This window comes from Chlamydotis macqueenii, chromosome 7 (assembly GCF_036417535.1).
Source record: "Chlamydotis macqueenii isolate bChlMac1 chromosome 7, bChlMac1.mat, whole genome shotgun sequence".
Taxonomy (NCBI): Eukaryota; Metazoa; Chordata; class Aves; order Otidiformes; family Otididae; genus Chlamydotis; species Chlamydotis macqueenii.
Window position 1 is genome coordinate 36,369,341 of NC_141562.1, and position 12,687 is coordinate 36,382,027.

The following is a 12,687-nucleotide window of genomic DNA, read 5'->3' on the forward strand; positions in this document are numbered from 1 at the left end:
AAATAGAAACAAGCAACCCAAACAGACAGCAAGAAAATTGCTTTAAGGAAAACAACTATCATCTCTCTTCCTGGCACTGGAAGTGAAGCTAGTCGATGCTTTGCTTACCCTGCACTGACAGCCTTCCGGGCCTGGTGATGGGCAAAACAATAACCAGGAGCTGAACCCAAATTATCCACTTAGCTTTGAGAGTGCCTAATCCATCTGCTAATTAATCATGGGCCTCCTTCAGCCTCTCTTATCTTGTTTTTCTACGTATCTGACGCTGATAACGCGCACACTGATATTGCTGCAGCACATAACTAGCTGGGAAACTACTCTTAACTTTTCAAATAAAACAAGAGGAAATGATACATCAATAATCTTACAGTCTCCAAATGCCCCTGCCATACTGAAAAATGAAATCTCGTTCTACATTTTAGCAGAGTTCCTCAAATTGCTTCTTATTGATTTTCACTACTTGCAAACTAATGCTGGAGCAAGGTGAACCTCCGCTGTTAGCACATCTGGGTAACCAAATATTGTCCCCTACTCAAGCCATTAGTTGCTCCTGTACCAAAATCAGTACGGCCAAATTCAAAACCCTGAGAAAGATGACTGTTTGCTGGTTTGTCGGATGAGTTATGCAGTTTCTTGGCCATTAGAGGGCATTTTATACTGCAGAGTGAAGCGCCAGCACGCAGCACGCGAAACAGCATCACTAACTCCCATCTGGAGCTGCTGGAGAACAGTTTCTGTCTGCTCTCATTTAGTAATTGCCACTTTTCAACCTTTCCATATGCTGCCTATAGAGGAGCAAACAAAAGCAAGGACAAGAGAAAAATCATATGAAATAGCTATGAAAAAAAGTCCTGGTTAAACACACACATTGGTGCACAGCTATTGTTGCTTCCAAGGTTTGGTTTTGTTCAGGTCACTTCTTCCCTCTCCCTGACTCCAATGCAGCAAACTTCATCCTTTTTACTCTCACAAACAACAGTTTGTGTTTTAAGTTAAGAAAAACTGTAAATTGTGCCATGGCATCACCACTACCTGTCTCCAGAGCTAGAGGGGAGAGCTCGACAGTCTCGGGAGCTGAACAAAGGCAAAACCAGCTTCCTCACCGCCAAGAGGTAGGACACGGCCACTTACCTTCAGACATCTCCTTCTCGTTACCACTGTACTGCTAAATGCGAGCTTTAAACCGTTTTCAGCTTCCGCTGGCTAGGAAACCACACCAAGCCACCCACTCCCCTGCTTCAGTGGTTTTCCTCTCTCCATCTAAATACAAATCAAATTAGGAAAGAGACAGATATCTCTCTATACATCTCCAAATATACGTATGGTTGTAATCAGGGTGGCCAAACTTCCTGAGTATGAGCTGCACACCAAAATCTTCATGTGGCCAAGAGCCACATCCTCCCAACCTCCGTACCACCCTCCTGCCACACACGCACCCCGCGCCCCCCTGCAAAGCCTCACGTTTCTCCCATCCCCATGACTCCGTGCTGCCGATCAACCAAGCCCTCTTCCCTCGCTGGTCTCCAACACAACCTTTGTGACCCTTTCAAGTCCTTGGCTCTGTATCGCTCCTGAATAAAAGAAATAACAACAACAACAAAAAAAGCAACTAGATGAGTGCATCCTTACAAGCAAACACGTGGGATACTCGACGAGCACAGTCTTCCTCGGCACCGTCTCCACCTGGCAGTCTGTCCGAGAAGGCAGCCCACTCCCGCAGCGGCACCCACCTTGCACCGCGAGTTGTAACCAGGTGCTGCTGCGCCAGCGGGTTGCCGTACGACAAGAACATGACAGCACCCTCATCCCTGCCAGCGTAGCCCACGTACAGACCTACAGGATGCACAGCTGAAGTGTCTCCAAGTCTGGAACATTACCCTTCACGCCTAATTTCTTAATTCTTCCATACTCAGGATCAGACAACGAAGATCCAAGTGGCTCCAGCCATGAGTTCCTCAGGGGACGGGTGCCCATATCCCGGGAAAGATCGCAGCGGTGCACACCAGCCCATACCATCATGCCCCAGGATGGTGTGGTCGCCTGGCAGGAGACTCCACCCTTCACTGAGGATGGACCCAGCTCACCCAAAGAGCAGAGCTGAAGCCCCTCATGCCCCAGCAGATCAGGAGACTTGCCCACCAAACTCCCCCATACGGAACAAACTCCCTGTGTTTCTCATTATATCACAAGTTTATTTTTCCCGTCAAATCTCCCAGAGCCTGTCCTGGGAGCTCTGCCTGGACTGGGAACAGCACAAAGGAGCAGTGACGCTCATCTATCTCCAGGAAATCTTTGGAGTTATAATTTGCCCTTATCTTAGTGCTTATATTTACAAGCCACTCTTACATAAAGAGTCCTCATCTGCATTGACTTATTTAGCAACATGAAATAAAATAGCCTGAAGCTATTCATGTTGCTTAACGTACTTTTTTTTTTATGTAGATGATGCTCTGTGTAAAGGAATATTCAAAGAGGAAAACTGTTTTGTTTGTAACACTTATTACTATCACTGAAAAAAATATGTTGTAACAAGTCTCCGAAGGGGGAAACACATGTGATACCTTTAACAGCTCAGCTAATTCATCTTTTGCTGCCCGACTGCTGGCAAAATCTCAAATGGAAAGTCTCAGAATGGAAATGTGGAAAGCCCCATTTCTTGTGGTCTGAGATCTGTTCCCACTACACAGCCTCTTTCCATCGGAGTGTGTCCTGTTTGTTGTCAGCACATAGCAGCTTTACTCTACACACACAAAAAAAAAAAAAAAAAAAAAAAGAGTTCAAAGGTTCAAGGCTACGTCTCCATTCAGCCGTACACCCACAATACAAATGGGCCTCTCCGTCCTGTGCTGAAGGCATTCCTCTCCCCACCACCTACCTACAAAAGGGCCTTGTCTGAGGGAAATGAGAAATGAAGGAAAGAGTTGGATGCTAAGAACAGTGGAGAGGAGAAGAGCCCAGCCAGGTGCTGGGGCACCAAGGAGGGCTTGGATCACGAAATGCGTCAGGGATGAGGACACAGGGTGGCTTTTGGAGTAACCAAGAGTCTGGGGAACCCTGGGAGACCCCTCCTGCTCTTGGAGCTCCCTCATGCTAAACCCAGACTCCAGACAACACCAAGCCCCATGGGGTCAGGCATAAGTCAGGATGGATATGTGTGAGCGTTCCCATGAAATCCCATGGGAAAGAGCCTGGTGGGACGCGAGGTGGCTCTGGGACCGCTCATCTGCAAAACGTTGCCTCCTCCCCGCTCCTCCATCCCTGTCCCTCCACATCTCGCCTTTGCTGCTCTTGCAGCATCACTCACGTGGTTTAATTTCCAGAGGAGTGAAAGGAGAGGGAAGGAGGGAGCCAAGTGAGCGGAGAGAGGTCTAGATAACAGTAATAAATAAGATGAAATAATTCTCCCGCCGCTAACCTTTAGCGGTAAGTCAGAGTATCCTCTGCAACCACCACAGGTTTGCATAATCTACACATCTTTATTATCAGCCTGCCAGCTCATTGTAGCAAGGCTATTTTGGGATTTAACAACACTCAGGTTATTGACCTAAATTTATACAGGCTCATCTGGAGCCACAACGGTCCTTTGTGTGCCGAGGCCTGCTCCGGACGCTGTAATACACGGATTATTGATGCAATGAACTGTGACGGCTCCTATAGAGCTGTTATGGTTTATTGTAGCAACACCTACTCGGGGTCCCCTTAATGCTTGGATCGGTGACACAATAGACAGAAACGGCCACTATTTCGGGATATATTATCCCAGGGGTCACTGACATAGTAGGTCGCAATGGCTCCAGCCTCCTGCCTTAACGCAACGAGCAGGCAAATATGTAGAATCCCCAGGTTCCCAAATCCTGGGGAACCACGGGCAGATGGTCGAGAGGTGTGGGGATGCTGCCCCTCTACCCACCCAAACCAGCTGGCTCCGAGAGGTGGTATTTGCAGACAGCAATTTGCTAACTGAAAATAAGGATTTATAACGAAAGCCCCAGCGGGACCAAACTTTTAGCAAGAACAGCCACAAGCCTGCATTATAGATCAAGGCTAAAATCCTGTATGAGAAACACATGGAAATTAGCCAGAAGAAAATCAAGGTCCAATTTTCAGCATAAAAAAAGGAAAAGAAAACATTTTGTGTTCCAAGAGGATGTGAAGACAGCGAGCGCAATAGAAAAGTGCACAAATATCTACATTTCTCCTTTTTTTTCCTCTTGAAGAACAAAAATAATCTTAAGAGGCTGAAAGCTAAGCAGGGTTTAAAGAAAGTCCCTCGTGTAGGGAGACCTCAGGCTGAGAAAAGGCAAATTAAAACATTAACACTAACCAAGTGTTCGCAGCCTCCTCACAAACAGCAGCGAAAACTCAAAAAGCTGCAGCTGGCTTTCCACTATCGTGTGGATCTTCCCCACTATTTACCAGGAGCTTTTTTTAACACTGGTGACACTTCACATTCAAAACTGCAGTTAAAAATAGACCGTTGGTCCTCCCGTTTTAACCCTGCACGCTCCCTCTCCTCCTTTCTGACTCCCCGCGAGTCTGCTGGCCTCTCTCCCGCTCCTCCTGCCCCGCCATCAGCCGTGGGGTGAGGAGGAAAGGCTGCCTGGACACAAGCCCGGCGTCCTCACTGCCGCCCCAGGACCTCACCCAACCCCGGGAGCATCCCGCTCTCATTTTTTCCCAAAGCTTTATTTGCAAGAACGAAAGCAACGCGCCTATTCTGTATCTCCATTTCCTTTCCCACCTGCCTTTGCAGATGACATGAACCTAAGGCTTTAAAAAAACGTACCCAACACCAATGTTTTCTCTACGGCCTTAAACCCTGCAATCAGCAGCTCAACCAGGAGCACAGAGAAAGAAATTCCTTTGTCATCCTGTAGCTAGTTAAACGCTGAACCTTCCAAACCTCCTCAGGAAATGGGCCTGGTGAACAGCTGCCGCTACTACAAGGAGCCCTGCACAAGACGGACTCGAAAATCAATATCCTTCACCCAACTTATCAAATTTACCAGGGACATTTATACAGTGTAATTAAATAGAAAAGAGATACAAATACAGAAGAGTATTTGCACGGCACTGCATAGCAATTGCATTATCCCTGGAAGGGAGGACACTTTGACAAAAAGGAGAGAAAACACCATATATCAACCAAAGAAGCCGCGTGGAGCATGGGGCAGGTCTCCGCTCTCATTGCTCACGGGGAATGTTTAACACTTAAGTAAAGACAGCCACAAAATGTACATCAGCGTGTATACCTAAGGCAGTTCCGCAGGTCCTGTTCAGTCAGCTGAAACTGAGCCATCGGAATCACGCCGGTGATGAATACGGTCCAAAACATTCCATTGACTCTCAGACTCCTGTAGGGTCTCCACCACGTGTTGGGGCAGTTCCCCTTCGCCGGCGGGGAAGGAAAGCAGACGCTATCATGTCGCTCTTCAGCGTACGAACGTACCAAGTAAAATCGATTTTGCCCAGCAATCCACTCGGTAAGTCAGTGATGTTTTCCACAACCGGCAGCCGTCTCTGCAGACTGGCAAGATAAAATCTTCTATGCAAGGTTAAACCTGGGAAAGGCTGACTGCCAGCACAGGGCAAAGTAAAACACCGCAGAAAAGGCAAACTAGATTATCTCGCTATTTGTTAAACAATTCTTCTCACAGGGGTTGTGTTACAAGTGTGCTTTGTGAACACTCCTTGCTTTCAGGTGGAGCCAAAGAAGCTAGCTCCTCGCTCAAAGTCCCTACAAGCAGCGCTCTGCTGTAGATGTGACATCTCTCCTGCCAGGCTGACCTCAAAATTCAGAACAACCCGGTGCGGTGCTGGACATACGCTCGGGGCCGAGTGCCGGTGAGGGAAAGCCAGGTGTGTTTGCAAAAGGTGCCCAACTGCAGGCCGCCTTCCGCTTCAGGCTCAAAGGTTCCATCTTCACAGTTGCCTACAACAATTAGGCATTGCCTAATTAAACTGACAACTAAAAATCAACATACAAGACGGGCAGGATTCCTGCCACTCAGACGTTTAGGATGTAATCGTTTTGTCCACCAGCCTGCCCAGGAAGATGTTAGCAGGTAGCTTTGCAGGATGGACTGAACGTGGGCTGACAGAGGACGTGCACTGCGACTGGAGCAGGGGCAGGTTGCATCCTGCACCGCTCCCACCGCATCTCAAACGCCCCAGCAGCAGAGGTGTGACCGCTCAGCAACGTCCATCGCTGCTCCTTCCCTGTGTGCTGCTCCCCCCCCGCTACCAGAGGGAAAGGCAGAGGGAAATCTCAGCCATCCGCTTCACGGGGAAGAGTGAGTATCAGGTTAAAGGCTTCTTTGTTGTCTCTCTTGTGTCTTGATTTTTAAACGTGAATCACACTCCACTCTATTTTGAGCAATCCTTTATTAAAAATGCCCGTGAGTCATTTTCTCTAAACTCAAAACTATAAAAATGGTAACATTTGGGTAATACTCAGGAATTTTTAAGGTTTTGCATACTTCTCTTTTCAATTGAACAGGAAAAAGAGGGTGATCTGACCCACAGAAAGAGCTTTTTTCCTTGTTTGTCCTGTACAGACCCACTGCTCTGGACAGAAATCACAACTCACGGAGTAAAACTTCTGAATATAGTCCGCTAAATACGTATGGAGAGCAGAAAGAAAGAAAAATACAAAAGAAAAAAATCTCGAGGGAAAGGCGAAAAACACAACAAGCGACAAGCTGGGAATCTCTATCAACCTACGGTCAGTATAGCATTAAAAAAAAAAGTCTACGAAGGTAACTCCATTAGCTTTACATTAACACAGATCCCTTTCCAGATGGCATAACTGCGTAACTAAAAATCATACTGGTATTTATTCGTACCCTCAATGTCCCCCACCTGAAACCAAATTAAGAGCAAATGATTCCCTCTCCGAACCGAATGCCACTAACCCAGGAACACAAGCTGGGCACCACACAGCACAGCCCTCGGGCACCACCGCTCCACTTTTTTCATCCCAGACATGGAGACACCTTGCCCCATTGATGCCACCAGACGAGACATTACTGCAACACCAACTTTGGAAAAGTTTCTTCACCAACATGCTAAGGTCTTAAATGCATACATACCATACACAACAGCCTCCTCCACGTTTCTCTCCTCCGTTACCTCACTCCAGAGCTTGTTCTTGTGGTCTCCATGCAGGACTGGCAGAAGAAAGCAGGCTCTGGCCAGGAGAACCAGCAGAGAAACTTCCTTTAGCTGGATGAACTAGGCATCTCTGATATTCTTTGACACATAAGTCATGCTCACACTTGCACGTCCCTTGGTCCAAAGCAAACCAAAAGGCAACAGGAATGAGGAAGCTTCACTGCTCATTCCCACCATGGTTGCTTCCCAAACTGCTTCCGTTCCTTCACAGATCCCCACCCAGCACCACCTGCAGCGGCAGATCTAGAGATGCAGCAGGGAAGACCACACGGCAAAAAAGCAACAGCTGGGTGATCTCCAAGCAGAGCAGCCTGGGACGGAGCCGAGATTATTTTGACTCTTTTGGGCAGCACCAAGACCCACAGGGCGGCAGAGGAGGAGGCACCAGCAGCTGCCAGGATGGCTCCGGCATCGTAGTGAGCACTGAAGGGAAAACACACCGACGAAAGCTCTGGCACTGACACCCTTTGACTGTTTGAGCTTGGAAGTGACTCCAAGATCCCTTTCTTTCTGCTCAACCACCACAAGCGGGGATAAGGGTGACGGACGTACTGCTCCGGCTGTGGGGTTGCAAGTCCAACCTGTGCGAGGAGTGCTAGGGAAAATATTATAAAGGGAAACTCATTTCCCCTGGGATGCCTGATAGACCCCATCGGAGGAAACATCTGCCATCCTCTGTGGAGCACAAAAATGAGGAGGAAGTGATTGGTCCATCCAGAGAAAAGAAAGTCAGAAACATTAAAGGCACACAGGTCCTGAGAGAGGCAGGAGACCCACTTTCTGCAGCCGAGTCTCAGCAAAACAGGTTAAAAAAGCAGTTTTATAAACTGCCGAGTATGAAAACAGCAGCAGCCCACTTGATGAGGTCAGGGACTGAAGTGGCCTATGGTACTTGTAAGAGAAAACATCTGTTCGTGTTAAAAGGTCAGCAGGAAATGAATGCTATTTACTTTGTCCTTATTGGTTAGGCCACCGCTCCTCGAAAGAGAACCACACATGGCTTAGCGAACGACCAAAGCCCTGCGGCGGCCGTCCCACTGGCTGTCCACCTTCACGGCCCCTCGGTGCACCAGGAACCCCACAACGATCCCCGGGGAGAGGGCCGGGGGTGGCCTTCCCCTCCCTCTGGCTCGTGCCCTCCCTCCTCACCGGCCACCACCCCGCAACGCTTCGGGAGGAGGAAAAAAAAAAAAAAAAAAATCCTTCACGCCGCCTCAGGAACAAGCCATTAAAATAAATCCGTCAACATAAAAGCGACAAAACAAGAAGTTTCTTCTGAAAAACAGGAAGCGTTAGGTACATAGCGGCTTAAAATAGTGCCTGCTTGATTTGTTGACAAAACACGAGTCCCAAGGGGTCGTGCCTTTTTATAATTTTTAAACACTTTTTTTTTGTGGACAGCCAGGCTCCCCTCCACGGCTGCCCTCCCCACCGCTGCCCTGCCAGCAGGGCCAGGCCGAGGAGGCCGATGGCGGCCGGCCTGGCTACGCTTCCTGTGAGCGGCGCGGGGGCTCCCACAGGAAACCCCGGCAGAAAACAGCCACCAGCGAGAATCAGGGCTCGCTTGAATAAACAGAGGGAATACTTCGGGCTGGTCCTCCTCCATTAAAACTCAGCCTGAAGTTTGACGTGTGCAGGAAAGTGGTTTCAAACTTTCCCTTGCTGGGTCCCCAGCACGCGTTGGAAAGCGCAGGGCTGGCCAGGAAGGACGAGCCACGGACACCTAAGAACAAGCTTAAAACGATATAAGAGTCTGATTCCAAAAGACAAAAAGTTCACAACCAAGAAATTACAGGACTGCATCTTCTGCAGAACGGAGGAGGGAGGAAATTTTACGCTCCAGCTTTCCGCCCGAGGCTGTGCGGCATTTTCCTATTGCCCAGTAACTCCCCAGTTCAGGCTCTGCCTCTCCTTCCCCGCCACACACCCTGCTCTCCTGGTTCAGTCTGCAGAGGTGGAAAACAGCGGCTTTTTTAAAAAAAAAAAATAAAAACCCACATTAAAACAAGAACAACACTCTCAGATGATCTAAAACGACCATACTGAAAAGCAGGTCGAGATACCACCCCTTCCCACAAACCTTGGTCTACAGACCATCGCTGCCCGCGAGTCCTGCCTGCCTTCTCCTCACACCGCACCAGACGTGAAGGGGCAAAGTATCGGACCGCATTAAATTATTACTCAAATTAAGATTTGTGGGTTTTCCCCTCGCCTTAACAATACGCCTTTGACAGCAGCATTGCAAATACACTGGAGCAGGAGCAGCAGTCGAGCTCCATGTGCAATTAGGCCAGCATGTGGATCTGATTGCTCCTAAGGACTCGTATTTGATTTCCCGCACCACCAACTGGTGAGAAGTTTTCAAGTCTAAATACAGAAGAATTAGATCACTCTTTGGGGTGGTCGCATCTGGGGTTGGAAAACCAGATGGAGCGCGTTTTCCCCGAGTCCTTTGTAATTGAACCAGCACACAAAGTTGCTAGGAAGCAGGCAAATACAATCAGCGCTCTGGGGCAGCCTGCCGCAGAGCCGGTGCCGTGTCTGCCAACACTCGTAGACACCATCTTAAGTGCTCGCGGGGAAGAATGGTCTCACGGGCAGGGGTTTATAAAATACCGTCGTGAACGCAGGCCTACTGCAAGCGTGCAGGGGCTCTGTGACTGCTGAGCGTAAACACCTGCACCCATGGTCTTCTCACAGTGCCACCCACAAGGAACCTGGGAGATGGATGATTTCTTCAGTTCCCTAAAAATGCAAAGCTTGCGAGAGCAGGCTGTGAAACTGAGGAATGAAGGGGAGAGAGGGAGAGGAGGAGGGAGCAATAAGGAAGCTTCAGCATTTCAAAGCACAATGAACCAACAGAATACAGAGATGGCTGCCACGCGTGCCATCGTGTCTTGCAGGCTGGACGGTGTCTGTGATGGGACAAGCCACCTCTGGAGTGGCCAGCCATCACCACCACAGCCAGCTATGGTGGCAACCAAAGGGGTTTACTTCTGGCAAGGCCATATTGCAGGGCTTTGGGCCTGCATCGTACCTGCAAGCGTCCGCCCTGGCTTTGCTTGCAGCATCAGATATCCCCATGGATCATTCCCTGAGTGGGGAGCAAGCTATGAACGCTTTCCTTCCTGGGGACCATGGTGCATCTAACAGAGCACAGGACGATCCTAAGTCCTGCCTAATCAAAGCATGCTCTGTAGGCTGAAGAGAGCTAGGGATGAAGTACTTTTAATCAAAGTCTGGCCAACAGCACTGAGTATGCACACAGTGATACACGGCCTAATAGGACAAGTCAATCCGTTCCTCTGCAGCTGCCTGGGACCTGTCTGGGAATCCACATCACCGCTACATCTAATAAGATGAACAACTTGTTGCATCGCTCCACCATTTCTAGTGAGGCGAATGGAGAAAAACAGCTGAAGGAACCCATCCAAATTTTCTGATGCGGCCTTCATTTCATTTCAGCCATCTAACACATGCCAGCACGGCAGTGCCCTGCCCTGCTTGGCTACTTGGAGCGACGGCTGCAGGGATGTGGAAGCCAACAGCTACGCTGGAGAGCAGCATCTGCTGCTTCTGAGTCCTCGGCACTTCTTCACGCCTCTCTGCGCAGGGGCAGGGCTCCAGTGGTCCAGGAGCTGCTCTGAATATCTGTGTCAGCCCTGAGCTGGGCGGTATTATTTCTTCCCTACAGCCAAACAGTATGGGGATGGACTGCTCCAAAACGGCAGAGACTTTGCCAGGGAATGGCTGCTTTAGAGACAGAGAAGGCATCTATTTTCCCTGGTGCCTAACCATGTGCTGGGTTTGAAAACCTGTGGCTTTAAAGACCTCCTTATCAGCAGCCACCACAGAGCACGGCTCCCCGTGGCGCAGGAAGCGTACCGAAACCCCACTTTCCTCTCCTGCTTATTTCCCCCCTTTCCCTGGACCTCAGAATATGCTGTCATAAAGTCACAAGTCAAACAATAACAACGAGGCCAAGAGAAATTTCTCCACCAAGTGCTGAGTTTGCAACTGGAGGAGCACCAGCCGCTGGCAGCTTCCCGTGCGGCATCCCTCGGGCACGGACGGCGGGCAGGACCAGATATCCTCAAAGCACAGCAATTTGGAAATGGATTAGCAATTCAAGACTAAGCAGAAGACCTTTCAATATTTTTTCGGGACTTTTTAAGAAGGAAGCAACAAGTAGAAAAACAAATAAATGTCCAGAGTCAGCACTTCACATCTCAAAAGAATACATAAATGACTCATTCTTACAAACATGGCCTGCATATAAACATTCACCTCGAAAATAATCATAGAATCATAAAATAATCCTCTGTGCAATACTGCATCAGAAGAGCAGAGGAGGGTAGGGAGATCAGAGTGGTTGCTGGCAGAAAGAAGAGACAAGAGGTAGTGAGGGAGCAATTAGGAAAGGAGAAATTATATAGAGAAATTCCCCTTGAAAAGCACACACAAGCACCTGGCTCTACTGTTTTATCAGCTTTTTGTTTTCCAGACAGCCCCCAGGTTTTGTGCGCAAAACCACAGTAATTTTGCCGTAGATTTTTCTTTTTGCAAATTGAGAATTGTTGGCGTTTTGAATCGGTGTTTGAGGAGTACTCGGCTTTTTAAAGGGTATTATTTTAGAGGCATTTTAAGCTTAGAAAAATTCAGAGAATCTTTTCCTTCGAAGCCAGAAAGCTGACTCTTTCGGTATTGCATTTTTCACATCCAGTTCTATGTCAGCTAGGCTTTTTCTTCTCAAGCTGGTTTTAGTCAGGCCAGTCTGCCTCTCCGCATCCGCATTTCTGCTGCCTGAATATCTGTGGCTATACGGCAAGTTACACCGCTGCACCAGCCCATCTTTTCCAACTGCGGCCACAACAAACTCCTCCGCAGCCCTGGAGCCACTGGGATTTTTGAAATAACATGAGGAAATATCTGGGTGACTGCATGGCCAATTTTAAGCAGCCAGTTTGAAATTTCTGGTTGGTAGCGCACCAAGAGGGTGCAAAGTTCAAAAGCTGGCGGTCACACAGCGTATTTCACAACGGATTCGGACTGTTTTTCTAACCCAGCTGTCTTGTTTAAAAACCAATGCAACCCTCCAAGGTATACAAATAATTAATTTCAATCCAAGCTCTAAAGCAGTGGCTCTCAAACTTTCTTTCCTGGGTGCGACCTCATTTTACAGACCAGTAACTCTGTGCAACCCCCAACAGCAGAATAAATATCGGACAAAATGAAATTTCTGCCAGGCTCACGACCTCACTCATAACTTCCCCGAAGCTCATTTCGGGGCCATCACCCCACTTTGGGAACTGACACAGTCGTAACAAAAATGATATTCGAAACGCAGACCCACCTGCAGACGCGAGCCGGCGGCACTCACGGAGCCACCGATGGCTCCAAGGTCACAGATGGGAGACCAACACCCGAATTACAAGGCTCAGGAGCTACAGGAACCATCCCCGCTCATCCTCTGCGGTCCCAGCTTACCTTTCAGACCTCTGTGCTGCTGCAGGA

General features: G+C 48.7%; 1 protein-coding gene across 7 annotated transcripts in view; it reads right to left on the minus strand.

Moving 5' to 3' along the window:
• Positions 1 to 12,687, minus strand: part of CTBP2 (C-terminal binding protein 2) — a 130,883-nt gene that overhangs the window by 64,625 nt on the left and 53,571 nt on the right. The window contains exon 1 of one of the 7 annotated variants that reach the window (XM_086752298.1): positions 7,132 to 7,680. The exons of 4 other annotated variants lie outside the window; for them this stretch is intronic. The gene's annotated coding sequence lies outside the window, so the exon portion shown is untranslated. Of the gene's footprint in view, positions 1 to 4,324; positions 4,343 to 5,252; positions 5,272 to 7,131; positions 7,681 to 12,687 lie in introns of those variants that run through there. 2 more of the 7 variants (XM_086752300.1, XM_086752302.1) reach the window with 2 other exon arrangements.